Here is an 18,487-nt window from a genome sequence, read left to right on the forward strand (position 1 = left end):
AGGTGCCACAGAGCTGCCTCTACGTCCATCCACGAGGCCTCCCAGGTGGCCGGCTCCTGACCCACCTTCCACAGACGGCGTCCTTCCGTCTTCCTGTCCCACAGTCCAGAGAGAGGAATGTTCAAAATAAAAGGCAAGGGCTTCCCTGGTGGCGCAGTGGTTGAGTCCGCCTGCCGATGCAGGGGACACGGGTTCGTGCCCCGGTCCGGGAGGATCCCACATGCCTCAGAGCGGCTGGGCCCGTGAGCCATGGCCGCTGAGCCTGCGCGTCGGAGCCTGTGCTCCGCAATGGGAGGGGCCCCAACAGTGAGAGGCCCGCATACCACAAAAAAAAAATAAAAAATAAAATAAAATAAAAATAAAAGGCGAGCCATACCTGGTGTAAACACCCAGATACACGCAAACATCCAAGCTGCCACCATCGCCCTGCTCCCGTGTCACCTTCATTAGCAATACGATTATCATCAGTTCTTCAACTACTGAGATCTTCAGATGCCTGAGTTTAACAAACAACTAAGAACAGTTGGGAGCAAGCAGACAGGTCCCTTCCTGAGGCCCCAGAAACGCCCTGCTGGTGCACCCACACCTTCGTCCAGGTGGCACCAGTGTCCCTCCTGTACACTGATCGCCAGGCTGCTCCCCACAAGGCCAGCTGGGGCCCCTCCCTGCGGTGTCCACACCTGGTGCTCAGAGGCTTCTGGTCAGAGACCACCGGTTTGCTGCCCCTCTGTTGCTGTGAGGACGGAGCGGGCCTCATGGTCCATCCACGCTCTCAGCCCAGGAGGAGCCCGCATCCCCAGGGCTGACTGACCCAACGTTACCTCTTCAGGACGTCAGCACTCATCCCTCCACAAACGGTGAGTAATCGGCTGACCTGGACCCAGTGGAGCCCTCGGACGTGTGACCCGGACTGAACACCAGGGGACGTCCCCACGAGGCCCCCCTCCCGATGTGCACGCGCTCGGGCTCACGTGCTCACATGTCGTCCTCAAGGTAGGGCTGATGCTGTAATTTTATTATATGGAACTCACAGCACTGTCCACAGCATCCGCCATCTGTTCCAGGGACACGGAACTGGTCGTCCCTTTGGAAGGTAACGTTGGCTTGAACCGACCCTGGACTCACTCGTGCGCAGCTGCTAAACTACTCGTACGTGTGTATAACAAACCTGAAACCTTCGGCTTCAATTGTTTAACTATTTTTAAACTAATCTCTGCGACATTTCCCCTAATTGGTTATGCTTTTCTCCTACGTTATTTCTCCAGTAACAGGACACCAGTCGCCTGATAAAGGCACACGTTCAATTCAGTTCAATTTAAAATCGCTGTTATCAACTGCCCACCATGTACCTGTGCTGGGCACACCCAAATCAGTAAGAGGCCATCCTGACCCTGGGGAAACCTACAGATACCTTTAAGAAGATGCATTAAATGTCACCACTGTGTCCTTCTTAGCAAACATCCTACGTGTGAGCATCAGCGTGAGGAACGGGATGTAAGGCAGGAAGCTGTCATTCTGATCCGGGTGGACGCTAACGAGGAATGATATGGGAGATGCGGGGTGGCAGCCGTGCTGAACCCGTCCTGGCATCAGGGTCTCCACACCTCACTCCAGAAAGTCTCCACCACTGGACCTGGCACACAGGACAGCCCATCGCCGGCTCCGACGCAGGTGAGACCTGTCGCCCGGGGACCAAGCCACCAGGACACGTGAAGGTGCAGCGGGACCCTCACCAGCACCACCCCCTCCCAGGCTCCATGTCCCATGGGAAGCACCCCCTCTTCCTCTCACTGTCTGTGTCTCAGTGCTTCACACTCCCGCACGTTTTAACCCCTGCTCGTGCCAGAAAGAACTCGGCTATAAATCAAGTGTTTGCAGCGTGACTCACACGCCCCGAGTCCCTGCTGAGCAGTGAAACTGTGCTGCTGAATAAGGAAGCCTTTGATGGAAGCATCAATCACCGTCTTTATCTGGTGCTTTCACCAAACTTTAAAGCCGGGATATTAAAATACACACTAAAACTACTTCCACTGTGTACGGTTTGCGGTTTGCAAACAATAAAAGCGTCTCACACATGCACACACGATCATGCTGGCGCATGGATTCAGGCAGAGCTTAGAAATACTTTTTACTTATCTTGAAAACCTGATAAAATAATTTTCATCCAAGATGAAATAAATTCATTATTTCTTAAAAAGCTTTAACCTTTAATGCAGAGTATTTTTACAATAAAATGACTTCCTAGCATTATTTTTAAATGCTGTTTTTGGCAAATATTAAAACTGCCTTGAAACCAAAACAAGAACTTCAGTGTGTCTGGAATAACTTTCGGGATCCCTCTCACATCAGGAGTTCAGGGCAAGCCCTCCCTTTCCTGAAGAGCACCTCCCTCTGAGGACACAGGAAACTGTGACCCGTCCCAGAGGGGACGGTCACCAGGTCAGAGGACAGAGCAGGCTTCCTGTCTAAAGTGGTATCTGCCTGGCAGCTCTGACACAGCCTCTGCCGACTTCCACCAAAGTACACGTAAAAATGAGAGTGACGCACCCTCCTCTGAACACCAGGGCCAGTGATCACCTGGCCATGAGAGTCGAGAAGCAGCGTCCGCTAACCCGATGCCCACGGCAGGGGGGAGCCCCGGCCCGGCCCCCCCGCAGGGTTCTGGGCGTGCGTTCTCTCTGTCGGAAGCTCGGCCTGCAGGCCACTTCCACCCAGGACCGGCCCAACGTCAGGGAGCTGGCAGCTCTCTTCCCCAGTTCTACGTCCACTTGGGGAGGACAGGCTCGCAGAGGCAAGCAGAGCCAGCAGTGACCATGCCCTTGCATCAGGGCACGGCGACCACCAGCACGGACTCCCCTGGACAGGGCTGCAGCCCAGAGCATCTGGCATCCTCGCAGGCAGGGCAGGAGGAGATCCCCCGAAGGACAGATCCCCCGCAAGGGGACACAGAGAGGCTACCTGCAGCAGCCCCAGGCCTCTCCCAGTACACACACAGTGGGAAATGCCACACACCCCCACACGCACACACGCACACATGCACACACACGGGAACACGGCAGTGCGACGGGGTCTGACCAGCGCTTAGGTTCTGAACTTGGAAAGTGGGCTCCAGAAACGAGAAAGAAACATCGAGAACGGCTTATGAGACTAGTCTGAGACGAAACAGGATAGAAAGAGATGAACATGGCGCGTCAAAGAAGGAGTGCAGTGAAATAAAAAGCAATAGCTAAATTAAACCTGTGTCCGGGCAGAAGCCGCAGTGCAGAGAGGTGAGCGTGTCCAGGAGGACGAGGTGAGGTGCGTCCCAGCAGGATGGAACGCTGGCCAGGCAGCAGGACCGAGGCAGGACGGCAACCATGCCGACGACGCAGAGCCCCTGCCCCCGCCGGCCAGCACCTCCTCCTTTAGGGAAAGAGGAAAGACTCCGAAATACGCTGCAAAGCGCACACATCCTCACATCCAGGCCTGACTCTGCAGCCTGGCGCCCAGCCCACCAGGCTTCTCAGGGACGATATTTGTAAGATCCCGGGTCACACGTTGAGCCAATTTCAATGACCACGTCAAATCCTGTCAACTCAATATCAAATTATAGTGCGTTTTCCATATCAAGGTTTTTAAACAGTAATTACTTTTTTTATTGAGGTGATATTGGCTTATGGTATATGTTTCATGGGTACAATTCTGTATTTTGATCTCTGTATACACTACAGGGAGCTCCTTTCAAAATACAGCTTCTAAGCCTGAGGGTACAGATGGATTTAAAGGTGTTTTTAAAAATAATATGCTTTGATATTTTCAATAACTCATAAAATATATATCAGTTTATCTTCAATTCAAACCAGTTTGTCTTAACTCAAATATCTATATGTCTAAAATGCACGAAGGAAAAAAAAATAAAGGATGTAACAATGTTTCTTTAGTTAAGAACTTAAACCAGCAGCTGTGAGTTAATGTAACTAAAGACAGGTCGACGGCAATGGCCACTTTATGGGCGGTGTCACCACAGACCACTGTCACAGACACTGACACCTCTGGGTATGTCATCTCACTGTCTTTTACAAGGAATCACATGCTGCCCAAGTCACTTGATCAGAGAAGGTCAGGGAGTAAACGTGGACGCTACAGAAGCCCATCTGTCAGCAGAGGCTTCCGACGACTCTGTGCACCGTAATTTCTACTAAAGGCTGACAAGAAATTACCAACACTCAGAATTTTAAGGGACCTTGACTGGCTGCAACCAACATTTTAAACCGGGAGCCTTAAGCCTGACATTCTTGCACATCCCATAAGCACGTGTGCAAACAAAATACTTGCAGAATTCAGCGGAGACTGAGGTTCAAGGTTTGGAAACGCTCAGAAGGTTGAGCGAGTTCACTGAGATTTAAACCCATGATCCCAACACCTCATCTGTAGCAGCGCATCTTCTCCGTGGCTTCATATACACAACTGACCCGAGAATTTGTCCCCAGAAGTCAGGACACGGTCACGGTGTCAATTAACTTGGTAACTTTATCCACATTGACCAACTTTACTTCACAAAAGAATCTCGCAGGTGCTGTCCCGGTAGGATCACAAACAAGAAGAATCGAGGCTGGGAGAGGTCTCCTGGGGAAGCAGGTTCTCCCTACAGGGGATACGGCTCGGAAGCTCAGGTCCCGGGCGTGGACGCCGGCGGTGGGCACGCTCCTCTCCGCTCACCCTCGCAGCTGCTGCAGCTGACGCCCTCGCGTTAACTCACCTGCTGAGGCTAACAGACCAGACCCGGGTTCAGTATCTAGAGCAACGACCTGGCTGCTCGTCCCTCTGCGGGTCCGCGGCCCGGGCTGGGCTTGGCCGGGCGTCCAGCGTAGGACAGATGGCAGGAGTGGCTCGGAGGCACAAGGCGGCTGCACTCACGCCCGCATCCCGGGCCTCTCCCTCCCTGTGGAGGTCCACCCCCCAGACGGCTACCCCAGGCCTCCCACTGGCCGCACCCGCAGGCCTTGCTCGGAATTAGACAGCATCATTGATTCCTAATTCTCTGGTCAAATCAAGCCCGAGGCCGAGGCCAGCCCAGGTTCAAGGGTCGGGAACTACACCCTGCCTCCTGACGGGGGACCTGTCAGGAGTTCTGGATGTTTTCAACCCACCTCTCAGCGTAAGCAAGCTCTGTTGCCTGTAACTGGATTCCTCCCAATTGGGAAGACGTCTGAAAGCAATGGCCCAAGCAACCTTGTGGCGGTTCACACAGAATTCACAGGGTCCAAGAAGAAGAGAGTATCTGCTCACTGTAAGCGTGCAGTTGACGGGCCAGGGCTGCTGTGGGCCCCAAATCCACAGGTTGAGCCCTGGCCCCCAACCTGAAGGTGTCAGGAGGGGGCCTCTGGGAGGTGATGAGGTCGTGAGCGGGGGCCTTCGTGGTGGGATTAGTCCCCTTGTGAGAAGAGACCCCAGAGAGACACCCGCTCTCCCCTCCACATGAGGACACAGCAAGGAGATGCCTCGACACGCCAGGAAGAGGCCTCACAGGGACCTTGACCTTAGACTCCAGCCTCCAGATGGGAGAAACAGGCGCCTGCTGCCTCAGCCCCAGAATGGACTCGGCGGGGCCGCCGAAGCTCCTTCAGGGAGCAGAGCCCAGGGCCCCTCAGGAGAACCAGACGCACCCCTCCTGTGCTCCTGTCCCTCAACTCACACCGCCCCTCATCCGCAGGAGTCTCTTTGGAGACAATGTTCACGTCCAAACCTCAGCAAGTATTCTTAGTGGGGAAACGGACCAAATGGATGACATAAAAAACTGCTTTCTTATTTACAGCCCTTCACTCCTGAAAGTGTGTGGCTAAGTGTTTCATTCTTCCTCGCAAGTAGGACAAGCAATGCAGAAGCTCGCGACTCCACGCGTGTCACACATCTCACACCTGTCAGTTGTTCGCCTTCTCCAGGAAGGGGCACATCCTGGAGACCGGGTGCCCTTCTGGTGCAGAGGATGGCCAACGGCACGATCCTGTCCCTACAGGCGATGTGAGCCCCGGGGGCACCTGCAGACAAAGCTGAAGGTCTGCCTGAAGAAGCGGTTTCAGGTCCACCTGGCATCTAAGGTATAAAGAGCTCCCAGCCCCACAGGTCTGCCCCACGAGCTGGGGTACCGTTATATCTGGTGTCAAACGCCAGGTTCACTCAGGAAACATCTCGGCAGCCATAGAATGTTCAGCCTTGAGCCACAGAACTTCCTGTCTGCACGTTAACCCGGCTGTAACCGTTAACCCGAGTGAGTAAGTACATCACTTGCTCAAGGGTGAGGAGGCCAATTTCCGCTCTGCACAAAAGCATCTGCTCCAGGTGAGCTGGGGCTGAAACCCAGCCTAGCTCAGGGTCCTCACCTCCCAAAGGGCTGAACCTCCCACATGGCACAAAGATGCCAGCCAGGCTTTGAGTAGCCCCCAGGGTTAAGAATAAGCTGCGTGGACTAGAACAGTTCTGGCCTTAAAACTGGATCCACAGCCTTTCGTTCTGGCGGTACCATGTCCAGTTTTCTAATAAAGCCTTGTTCAGTGCATGAAATAAAGCCCTTTAAGCATATGAGGATTTTATCCCTCTCCAGTCGGTGGACAGCAAGGGGGTGAAGCAAGGGGAAGCATGTTCTCACCCCAGCATGGCGGGATCATCAAGATACAGGCTGGAAGGAAAACCGTCGTCATGGCTGAGACATTCACTTTCCTCATCCAGCTCAGCTCGGCACTGCCTTAGTTATTCTTAGTTTATGAATCATATCATCTGGCATCCTATTTGCACAACCACCATTCTTTTTGGAAAGAAAAAAGGCATTATAAATAATTTCAGTCTCTGGGTAAAAGAAACTTACTTGAAGGATTTGATCTTCCAAAGACAAGACATCTTACGTTTAACCTAATAAGTTACAATGCCTGATAAGTTACAATAAGTCACCTGGTGTTTGGAAAAGCGAGGCATCCCAGGTGTGAAAATGTTCCACTTGACTGAACATCTTTTCAGCAACAGAGCCACCTGGTGTACTCCCCCATCTGGCGTTCTGAAGCTCCAGAGGCCCTGCTGGCAGTCCCTCCCCCTGTGCCCCTGCATCGGGATTCCCAGTCTACACCAGTTTGTTCTTTCACCATATTTCATAGGAAACCCACACTTGGAAGATGAAGGACTTATTAAGGGTCATGATGGAATCATATACTGACTCAGAGTGAAAACCTGCATTTGGGTCTCAGCAAAATACTCAGCAGCTGTGTGACAGTGAAATTCACACACAGCTTTGGGTCTAATTACTGATGTGCAAAACGGGGGCAGTATTTCCTATCTCACAAGAAATCAGTAGGACTAGCCTATATATAAAAGAGCCTTATAAACCAGAAACACTGCAAAAACACAAGGTGTGACGTCCACCATTCATGTGAGAACTTAAATTGAACACAGGTCACATCACTGTCTACACAGATCTAAGAATCACACGTAAGTTAGGCGTGAAATTAATGAAACAGCGTTTTATTTCCCCAGATACACTCACTGCCAAACTCTTACCGGACCCGTCATTGGGCACAATTTCTCCTTCAGACAGGTCTGCAGCAAAGGGAGCAAACATACTCATTGATTTTCCTTCACTTGTCCATGTGACATTAAAGGCTTTTTATAACCTTTGGCACAAAAGAAACTTAGGGGATTTAGGACTCCTCAGAGCAGCCGTTCCCACGATTTCAACAGTTATGTCCCCTCTGCCTTTGACCTCAATATGAAGCTTCCCATGGCCGTCCACATGGCAACAGCCCTGCTCACCATTCAATACTGTGTAACTGGGTCCAGTGTCCCAAAGGCGTCTGAACCCTCACATGACGGAGCACACACACTCAGCCCCCAAATACAAATGCAAGAGTACTTACTATGTAGCTTTTTAAAACTAAGCGCCCCATTGCAAACGTTCAATTTTAATCCCAGATTTTATTTCGCCAACACACAACGGGACAGCCTGCCCCCACGGAGGGAGCACAGGCTGACCACGGCCCCTGAATTAACCCCTCAGGAGTTGGACACAGAAGTGAAGGCGAGAGCTAGGCTCGCTAGCTCTGACCACTGGCACCAGGTTCAGACCACTGGCATTCTGTCTGCTACTGGCGCCTGGGGACAGTGAGGACCCCTCCCGAACCCATGTCCAGTAACCACGGCGAGGTGTGTACACCCCAGACATGGGCCAACACCCCACGCGGCTTCCCGCCCCCCTCGCACCAGGCGCCTGAGGCTGGAGGTTAAGTGCCGCCAGCACATCACTGGGGGGAACCCAAGGTCAGTAACACTGAGTCTTCATGGACACCACGCCACAGGCGGGCAAACAGGCAAAGATCAGTGACATAGAATATATGGAAAGTACTTAAAATCTTTCCCCCCGGTTTTTATATATAGCTTATTTCGCAATCATTCTGCTTTCCCTGTGGAGATATAATGTATCTCAAAAGTCAAATACTGCCACGTGCTTAACCTGCTTGACGCCTCATTATTTAGCTGTTATTATGAAAGTCTGCATAAGTAAGTACCCCTGCTGCTTTACTGCAAAATCAGTCACTCTCGTAACTTCCAGTTATTTGTACCAGCCGAGTAGGCTGTGTCTTGATAGACGGGGGAGTAGATGCTGTGAGACCACTAAGCACAGGGGCAGTACCCCAGCCCACTGTGTTGCCCAAAGAAAACAGAATTTAGTAAGCTCACTCCTGCCTAGGCTTGATTGTCCCAAATGGCATGGAGATTCCGAGGGAACGGCACTGACAAGCCGATACGGGATCCAGACCACCAAGGACTAAGGAGCCCCAGCCCCTTCACTGGTCGAAGGCACACCGTCTGGGAAACACGGCTCACAGTCTGCATTCTCTCCTACGGGAGGTACAGCAGACGCGTCACGTGATGGTCGTTACATGTAAGTCGTGTACGAACCCGTGAGACGTGGAGCGGCAGAGGGAAGATGAACCAACCTGCCAGCCTCCCGCTGCAGCGAGGGGCCACCCCAGCTCCTGGCCCTTCGGAGGCAGCTCCTCCCAGACAGGGGGTGAAGGAGGTCAGGACCCAGGGACAGCCTCTCAGCAGCCGTTCTGACAAAGGTCATACTGAGACAGGCTGGGCCCCTGTGCTGCAGGGCTTGCACCTGGACACACGTCTCCTCAAGCAACAGATACAAAGAAACTGTACAGCACTGAAAATAACTGCATGCTTGTGCAGTTGGGGCAAATTCTGGACAAGATACAAAAAGACCAAAAAACCCAACTGCCACGTCTGAGGAGCCGGGAGCAAAAGCAGGGAAGAGGCCGACTGAGCCACCAGAACAAGGGAAGAGAGTCAAGGCGACGTGAACGGGAAGAAAAGCTCAGAGCCCGGGGCGGGTCCGTGCATGTGCGCGTGCGTGTGTGATGGGGCAGGTGTGTGCGTGTGTGTGTGTGATGGGGCAGGTGTGTGTGTGTGTGTATGTGTCTGATGGAGCAGGTGTGTGTGTGTGTGTGTATGTGGTGATGGGGCGTGTGCATGTGATGGGGCAGGTGTGTGTGTGTGTGTCTGTGGTGGGGCTGGTACGTGCGTGTGTGTGTGTGTTTGCGTGGAAGTTTCCTCCTTCACAACAGACACGCTTTATGCACCCAACTCCCAGTGTTTCCAAGAAAAACATGAAAAATAAGGTCATCTACAGAGGTGCTCAACAGAATTCAGTCTGGTTCTTCACATCACATGAACCAAAATGATCACAGGTATCGAAATAGCAGGAGAAAGGATGAATTCTGTGTCCCACAGCAGCCAAGCTGACCCCAGAGCAGGGCGGCCTCATTACAGTTCCCCGCAGCCCCGCTGAGCGTATCAGCAATGAGACACCAGAAAACAGGTGGGTCTTCTTCCAGACATTCAGCTACAACATACGTAAGTCACTGGAGCATACAGTACTTCTAAAATAAGTAAAAATCAAACAAAACGAAAAGCCATGATTCATCCCAAAGTCGATCTTTTTTCTAAATTGTGGTCAACTACATGTAACGTACAATTTACTATCTTAACCATTTTTGAGTGTTGAGTTCAGTGGCGTCAAGTACATTCACACTGTAGTGCCACCAGCGCCGCCATCCACCTGCAGAATGTTTTGTATCATCCCAGAATGAAACCCTCTACACAGCCCAAAGCTGATCTTCTTAACCAAAAACTTGAAAAGTCTTCTATAAAACCACTAAGGTAAAACCAAATGGCATTCAAGTTCCTAAGGACCCTATTTGCCATTAAAATGCAAAAGCAATACCACTGTGTCTGAGTCTGAAGAAATTTCCAAACATTTCCTAAATAATTAGATCAAATTATGTGGGAAAAACTAAAATTCTCACATCTTTCACCTCTAAAAGCTGTAATTTCAGCCAATTCCTCTTTCTCCCCATTTAATATGATTCTTTCCCATTTCCACACCTAAGGTCACAGCCTCAAGTCCTCGGCAGTGACTTCAAAGTGAAACACTGTTACATAAAAATATTTTTAAGGAATCTGCCTAGTGGATGGCATCAATGTTCAAGTCATAATGGAAGGCAGCGTTCTTGGTTCTAGAGGTTGGTTACCTGCATTCTTATGGAAAGCAAATAAAGTGTCTCAATTTGGAAATATCTGCTATATGAACTTGAAACTTCTTATACAACAAACTGTCTAAAAATAGAAAAAACGCATTTCAATATTTAAAATGCACTTAGATCCCCACAGAACAGTACTTAACTTTTAATTGATTTTATCATGATTTTTGATGCTTCTCAGAATCAGTAATGACTCACCTGGAAGAGAGAAACTTATCTGGAAAATGCATTCCAACTTTAAATTGTGTTATACTCACAGTTGTTGACAGACACAGTTTGCAAAATCTTTGTTTCTTCACATGTGACTTGTTCATATTTTCATTACTAACCAAGACTTTCAGAAAATAGAAAGAGGCTCAAAAAAATATCTAACCACGTTCTAAACAAACTTCCCTATAAGCAGTGAATTTGTTCACATTTGCAGCTGAGACGTAATTGATCGGGCAGAACCAAAACAGAGACAGGTCTATGAACTTTTTTGAAAAATAATAGAGTCGGTAATATAATCTATCCATAATCATAAGTTTAAAAAAAAAACTAAGATCTTATTTTTCCAAAATACTCGGTGTTTTACATTGGACTGCATGGTATAAAACAGTGCCTTGTAAGTTACGAATGGGACCCCGGTGAACAAACCAGCAAGTCAAGATGCTGTTTATGATAAAAGTAGAGAAATTCCCAACAGATTACATTCTTCTAATTATCACAGAAGAGCCCATTATGATTCATTTTGTTTAGCTAGAAAACACATAAGGAAATGTCAGAAGCCTCTGTTTCATAGCCAGCAAAAGTATCCTGGGACACAGACAGACATACTTGGCAGGACACAACTGATTCTAGAAATGAATAAACTCTGATAAAACCCTGTGCAAAAAAGAAGCAGCCTCTCGATCTTTTCCCCAGGACTTGAGTCTCTGAATAAAACACTTTAAGTTAGAGCGAGTGAGACCCAGATCCACAGGATAACACGCTTCACATAAACAATTCTCTTTGTTTAACTTGAAAACAGCAAAGTTCCAAAGGATCTTTTTTCAGACTTTTTTCCCTCCATCGTGTTTCCTTAAAAGTAATGCAAACCACCTTACTTACAACCTCTAACCACATACATCTGCCTGACAATGAGAAATCACAGGGTCAGAAAATCTCCCACTTCAAGATATCCATCCTATTGTTTGATTCATTGAGGTCCTCGAGGTTTGAAGAACATGATACCTGGCCAGTTCCTACCCTGATTGCAAGGAAAGCCTTGACTGCAAACAGGCCCCAAAGCCACGCCACGCGAGCCAACAATGTGGTTTGCCTTAATAAATACCATCCACAAAGGAAACAACTTTGAAATTAAGATATTCAGCTTTATAAGACGACCGGTTTCCCTTCAAAATCCAAGGCAACAATCATCTGAATCTATTTCCTTCTTCAAATAAAAACAGGTCTCTGAGCTCCAGTCACAACTCACTGTAGAACTGAATCATCCGTTTGTTTTTTGCTTGTTTCAGTCAATATATAAGACAACCACCTTAGAAAACCAAGATATCTAAATTATGCAATCACATTTCTCAATTTTGCACGGATATAACACCAAGAATCTCAAACCAGAAGAACAAAATGCATTTACCTGTGTTCCTGTCTGGTAAGATACAGCAATGCTTCTGCAGAATGCCGGGCAAAACCTGTTTCAAAACAAATAAATAAAAGACATGTGGTTATCATTCAGGTGGAGAAAGGCGTCTCATTAACCGTTGCAAGTGTTTTTCTAATAAGGCCATTCAGTGTTGCACAGTCAACATGCCCAGAACGATCTAACAAATTAAACAGTACTGAAAAATTCTGATACATACATTTTTCATCAAAGAGGTTAATCAGATTAGGTAAGTGTGCTGATTATATATGCTGCTCCTAGGACGGTAATGGAGTTCTGTTTAATGTATGTCTCTAATGGGTCCTCAAAGCACCTTGAAAGCTGCACTCAGGGGATGTCTACAAGAAGGCAAATGGGCCCACCAATTCTGCGATGGCTTTAAAATACGAGATGCAATTAGAGCCTGAAAAGGGAGGCTTCATGGGGCAGTTCCTTGGGTCCATCTTCTAGGATCTAAGCCAAGACGCTTTTATCAAGGATGAGTCACAAAGAAAATGTGCAAGAAAAGCCTGCGTTTACACACACAGTTCGGTAGTAAAAGGTGAAGGAAATATCTTATTTGATAAGCAAAAGGAAGGTGAAAATAACGAAAAATGGCTTTCCCAAGAAACGTCAGCGCTGTAAGGTAACTGCAAAGCGCAGACTTAAAAAGAATTCGTGACTGAAGAGATCTCTGTGGGAAGTTTGTGACTATGCCTTCTCAACTCAATTAGGGGAAAAGCTGAACTTCCATCTTAAATCCTCTACCGATGAGGCTGCAACCATTCCCCAGACCTCCCTGATTACAAACCCCAACGTTCTCATCCAGGAAGCATGCATTACGCCCCTCTGGAGCAAATGAGTCGGGCAGTGGAGGGGAGAAGCGGGTGTTGCAAAGACGCTGCAGTCTCAACGCTGCCCTCGACCAGCTCAGGGTCTGCTGAGTATACAACAGGCTCTAGTAAACATGTTCAATGAATGCAGAAGTTTTTCTCCAGAATAATGATTCCCTTCCCTTCCACGCCCTCACGATGCCACTACGTCGAGACAAGAAACCCTGGGACCATGTTTGACACTCATCTCTCCCAGCCCTTGATGTCCAACTGTGCAAACACACACACACACACACACACACACATACACACACTTCACATCCTGGGCTCCTTGTAAATCTGCATCCCTTCTGATTCCAAAGCCGACACACCCACTTCCAGAGGGACGCTCCTTGGCTTACCTATCCATAGTTAAGACTATGGTCTAATCACTGTCGTAAACGTGGGATCAGACAAGAACAGTCGATGGGTGCTAAAGCTGGGGGGGTTTTGATGAGGACATCTGAGTGGTTTTAAAGAATCCCCGCACAGGGAGATCAGCTCGGTGCTTTGTGACCGCCTGGAGGGGTGGGATAGGGAGGGTGGGAGGGAGGGAGACGCAAGAGGGAAGAGATATGGGAACATATGTATACGTATAACTGATTCACTTTGTTATAAAGCAGAAACTAACACACCATTGTAAAGCAATTATACCCCAATAAAAATGTTAAAAAAAAAAAAAAAGAATCCCCGCAGAGCCCCAAGGGATGCGAAAGAGTAATTACACCCGAGAAAGACGTGACCAAAATGAGCATCTCTGTGAGAGGAAGTGGGCGGGGCCGAGGGAAAGACCCCTGTACAGCAGGAGCCTCAGCTGCCGGCTACACAGCACCCGCCGTCTACACGGCATCCTCCGTCTACACAGCACCCTCTGACTCTGGGTCCTGGTTTTCTTTTCCTAACTCTTACATTTGGAATTATTTCCAAATATAAAGGTTTTTTTGAGTTTTGCTCTTGTTCCTGGACCATCCTCTGCTCTCTGGGCCCTTCTTTCCTGTGTCATCACTTTCGTCGGCCTCATGAGGAAGCCAGGTGGGCTCCAATCAATACGCCACTTTTGACTGGACCCCCTCGGTCCCCGAGGCTCGTGGACAAGTGAAGAGCTATGCTGTTTAAACAGGAAATAACGCTGTTCCACTGTGAGATGCAGATGGCAATTCAGTGTCAGGACGTTACTACATGTTCAGTCCAATGGCACGTTGGCGAAGCCACCTTAGCTTAGTCCCCAGAAGAGGCCACATCACCTCCTAACAGCCGCCCCCACCACGTCGTGTCGCCAGGACGGCCGGTCCCACGAGGGTGCGGGGATGCTGCTCACAGGTGGTGGTAGCAGGAACGCAGAGGTCCGGTGCCTGCTGGCGTCTCCCCGTGAAGGTTGGGCGAATCCTGTCTGTGAGTCCTGGTGCTCCCTGCTCAGCTCCCCGCAGGCCAAGGATGCTCGGTGCCTCTGGCTTTGAAGGGTGGAGGCCCCGAAGCCGCTGCCCGGACAGAGGGCGCAGCACACACGTGGGCCCCGTGTCTCTGCTCTCACCTCCCAGGCAGCCGGCAGGGTGGACCGAGTGCACGCGAGGAGGACACTGGCCAGAGTGGATGGGACAGACGTGCTCAAGGGCAGGCGATGTCAATGCCCCGGATGTCGGGGCCGTCACCGCATGCAACCCTGCTCGTGAGCACGGGCGCGGGCGAGGCTGCGGCAGGAGGGCCGGAGTTGGGGTGCGGGTCAGGACTGCTCCGGGCAGGCATTCAAACCCTGGGCCGTCACCCGGCAGGCCTGGACAGGAATTACAAGGACCCAAACCGGTAAAGTCACACCAGCCAAGGGGCAGAAACCGCCTGCGTGGGTATCGCCGGGGGCCGTATGCAGACTGCAGGGATGCCGTCGGGGACTAGGGGCCGGAGCCCCGGAAGTCGCATTCCTCTCAGCACCTGGGCTTTCCTCCAGGTTCCCCGTGGTGAGGTGGTGTCCCCGAGACCCACTGCAGGGGGCGCCCCCTCAGCGGTGCTGTCTGCGCCCCGCGAGGTGCTCTCCCCACAAAAACAGGCGTGAGGAACCTCCTGGAGACGCGGGTGTCCACGACCTTGACCGTGCTGAGGGGCTCACAGGCGTGTACAAGTGTCCAGACGCAACAAACCGTGTGCCCTGAATGTGCGCGGGCTTTGTATACCAGTTATACCTCAGGACACTTGATAACAAGGTTTCTGCTCCAAATTCTCCGTGGATTTCTGCTGCGCCTTTAAACACACGTGTGTGCACACACACGCACGCACACAGACACCGCACGTCTAACGAGCTCTCAGCACTGCTCACCTGCTCAGCCCGAAGAACCACCGGCGCCCAGGCTGCACCCAAGCAACACGGCCACGTGTCTAATGAAACCGTCCCGTCGGTGCACGTGGTCAAGTTTTGAGTGGACAGAGCGACTACAGTAAAAATCCACAGGCACAGAAAGAACAGGATGGGTGAGCACAGAAGAAAGAGGCTGCAGCGTGTCTCTGTGAGATACACGGCTCTCTCAGAAGAGCTGGCAGTCGGGGACCCGGCCGCCTCCGGAGAGGTGCCTGCAGGGGCCCCAAGGGCAGGAGCGAGGCCGCTGGAAGCCTTCACCCAGTGCGGCCCCTCCAGGTGCCCACACACGCAGTCCAGCCCCTCTCCAGCCACCAGAGAACGAGCTGAACTAGGGGAAGCCAGAGCAGTGCAGGCTCCAGCGGAGCCCCGGGTGAAGACAGGAGAGCTGATGGCTGGCTGGCTCCCCTGAGCCCTCCTCCCACCTTCCTCCGGAAGGAGAGGGGCTGGGCTTCCCCCCACCTACCCTCACCCTTCCGTTCTCCTCTGAAAAACAGAAAAATACCCCCTATGACGTGGGCCTCCAAATGGAAACTCTGGCTTCCCATCAGGTCCCTGTGTGGTCAATTCCACCAGCCAACAGGCCCCATTCACCCACCAAAACATTGTCCGTAAATTTTAATCTTTCACTTAATTAGGATTTACAGCTGAGGATCATCACACAGTTAAAGAAAACTCCCACTGTGAGAGACACTAAAACAGACAGAAAACTGGAATGAGAGAAAAGCGCAACATTACAGGGGAAAAGAGAACTTTTCAAATAATGATAATTAATATTTCAGAAAGCGAGAGAAGGTATTTCATCCGTGACTCAAGAAAAAGATGTTAAGTTTATGAAAAGAAAAGTCACAGAACAACAAGGAGCTTCGGGAAGTTAAAAACAGGAGAAGCAAATTTTTTACAGAAAAATAAAGAGTTGAAAAATATTCAAGGAAATCACCCAGAAGGTAGATTTTTAAAAAAATACAGAGAGTTAGGAGAAAATAAGAGAGAACAGAACCATATTTGGCCATCCCTGGAGTATCTGACCCACGGCTCATCCAGAATGAAAGGTCCACGAAGCAAAAGGGAAGACAGCACCCGACAAGCCACAGCAGGCCCCGTGTCTAAGGGACAATTTCAGACGACAGGACCCCGGGGCGCCCAACATAGCAGGACCAGCCTCACGCACACCACAGGGAAACTTGAGCACAAAAGGAGGGTTCCAAACGCACCCAAGTGCAAGACACTGGATGCCAGGAAATGTGGGAACAGGGCCTTGGAAATTCTAGGGGAAACTGCCCCCAACATCGGCCATGGATGAAAGAGAGATGAAGGGCCAAGGAGGAGAACCAGGTCTTCCTAAATGACCCACCGAACCCCCAAGAGGCTCCTGCCAGAGGACGTTCTCTGTGGCCGCCGCGAGGACCCGAGGGGTCCAGAGGCGGGGGTGTCACGGAGGGTCAGGGGTCCCACCGTGGCGCCTGGGCGGTGGGCCAGCACGCGGCGGGGGGGGACGTTGCCCAGACGGACAGCAGGCTGAGGCTGGACACGCAGGAAAGAGGTGAAAATGCGATGGAGACATTAAAGAGAAAGCCAGGCCTTTTAAAAAAGGCAATTAACGGTGAATGAAAGATGTTACCAAAAAGGCACAATCCTATCAATTTAATGTGATATAAGTACTAACTATTAATTTATCCCAAAGTAACCACATTGGGCATTTGGGGAGGGGGAGCCCCAACCTCCCCCGGCCGCAGCGGGAAGTCAGGGGAGGGGGAAATGGTGAAAGAATGGGGACGGCGTCTCTGGGTCCAGGGCAAGGTATGAAGGGAGTATGAAGCAGCTGACTCTACCCTCTATCATAAGCCTCTTAAAACTACTTCTCTTTTTATAGTATGTACACGTGTAAATTAAATGAACTTACAATTAACTCACATAAAGTAGTGCATGGTAAGTCTGCACAATGATTTTTACAACTACAGGAAAGCAGACTAAAATGTCCTTAAGGAGAGAAAATTTAAAACGACCAAGACCCTATTTGAATTCAAGTACTTCTACTAGACATTTTTACATCTATCTCATTACAATTTAGACACATCTAGAAACTCAGGCTTCACCTACTTACTCAACACACACACCCAGTAAATCCAGATAAAAGCAAACACACAGTTAAAAGCTAGAACAAAATCCGAGCAAACCCAGCCCTGACCCAGAGTCACTTTATGTTTATAAAGGGACATGCAATAAGGAGTTAAGAATGAGGCAAATGCTTATATTTAAGTGACAGTAATGAAAACAGTGTGGTGCTGGTGAGAGAAGAGACAAATGGATCGGTGGAACAGAAGAGACCCCCATAAACATAGTCGACTGACCTTTGACAAAGGAGCGAAGGCAACGCAATGGAGCAAAGACAGTCTCTTCAACAAACGGTGTCGGAACAACTGGACATCGTGTGCAGAAAAATAATAATAATCTAGACACAGACCTTACACCCTTCACGTAAATAAGCTCAAAGTAGGTCACAGCTTAAACGTAAAAGGCAAAACTATAAAACTCCCAGAAGATAACGTGGAGAAAATCCAGATGACCTTGGGTGTATGGTGATGCCTTTTTAGATACAACACCAGAGGCGTGATCTATGAAAGAAATAATTGATAAGCTGGACTTCATTAAAATTAAAACCTTCTGAAAGATGCTGTCAAGAGAATGAGCAGACAAGCCACAGGCTGGGAGAACAGACACATGTGATAAAACCTGTGATCCAAAATATACGAAGAGCTCTTCAAACTCAATAACAAGAAAACAAACAACCCGATTAAAAAATGGTCCAAAGACTTTAACAGACAGCTCAGCAAGGAAGACATACAGATGGCAAGTGAGCAAGAAAAGATGCTCCACATCGTATGTCATCAGGGAAATGCAAATGAAAACAACAGTGAGACACCACTACACACCTATCAGAATGCAAACAGCACAGACACTCTGGAAGACAGTCAGGGGGTTTCTCATAAAAGTAAACATACTCTTATCCTATGATCCAATAGTCAAGCTCCCTGGTATTTACCCAAAGGAACTGAAAACCTTTGTCTACACAAAACCC

The 18,487-nt window shown here is 49.7% G+C and overlaps 1 long non-coding RNA gene across 1 annotated transcript in view; it reads right to left on the reverse strand.

Annotated features, from left to right (window-relative positions):
• LOC113628737 (uncharacterized) overlaps window positions 1–18,487 on the reverse strand; it is a 234,171-nt gene that overhangs the window by 56,704 nt on the left and 158,980 nt on the right. Inside the window, exon 3 of the long non-coding RNA XR_003436208.1 lies at window positions 12,190–12,244. This is a non-coding gene — a long non-coding RNA (uncharacterized LOC113628737). The remainder of the gene's footprint in view (window positions 1–12,189; window positions 12,245–18,487) is intronic.

This window comes from Aethalodelphis obliquidens, unplaced genomic scaffold (assembly GCF_003676395.1).
Source record: "Aethalodelphis obliquidens isolate GAN/ISIS:26980383/991018 unplaced genomic scaffold, ASM367639v1 scaffold25, whole genome shotgun sequence".
Classification (NCBI taxonomy): Eukaryota; Metazoa; Chordata; class Mammalia; order Artiodactyla; family Delphinidae; genus Aethalodelphis; species Aethalodelphis obliquidens.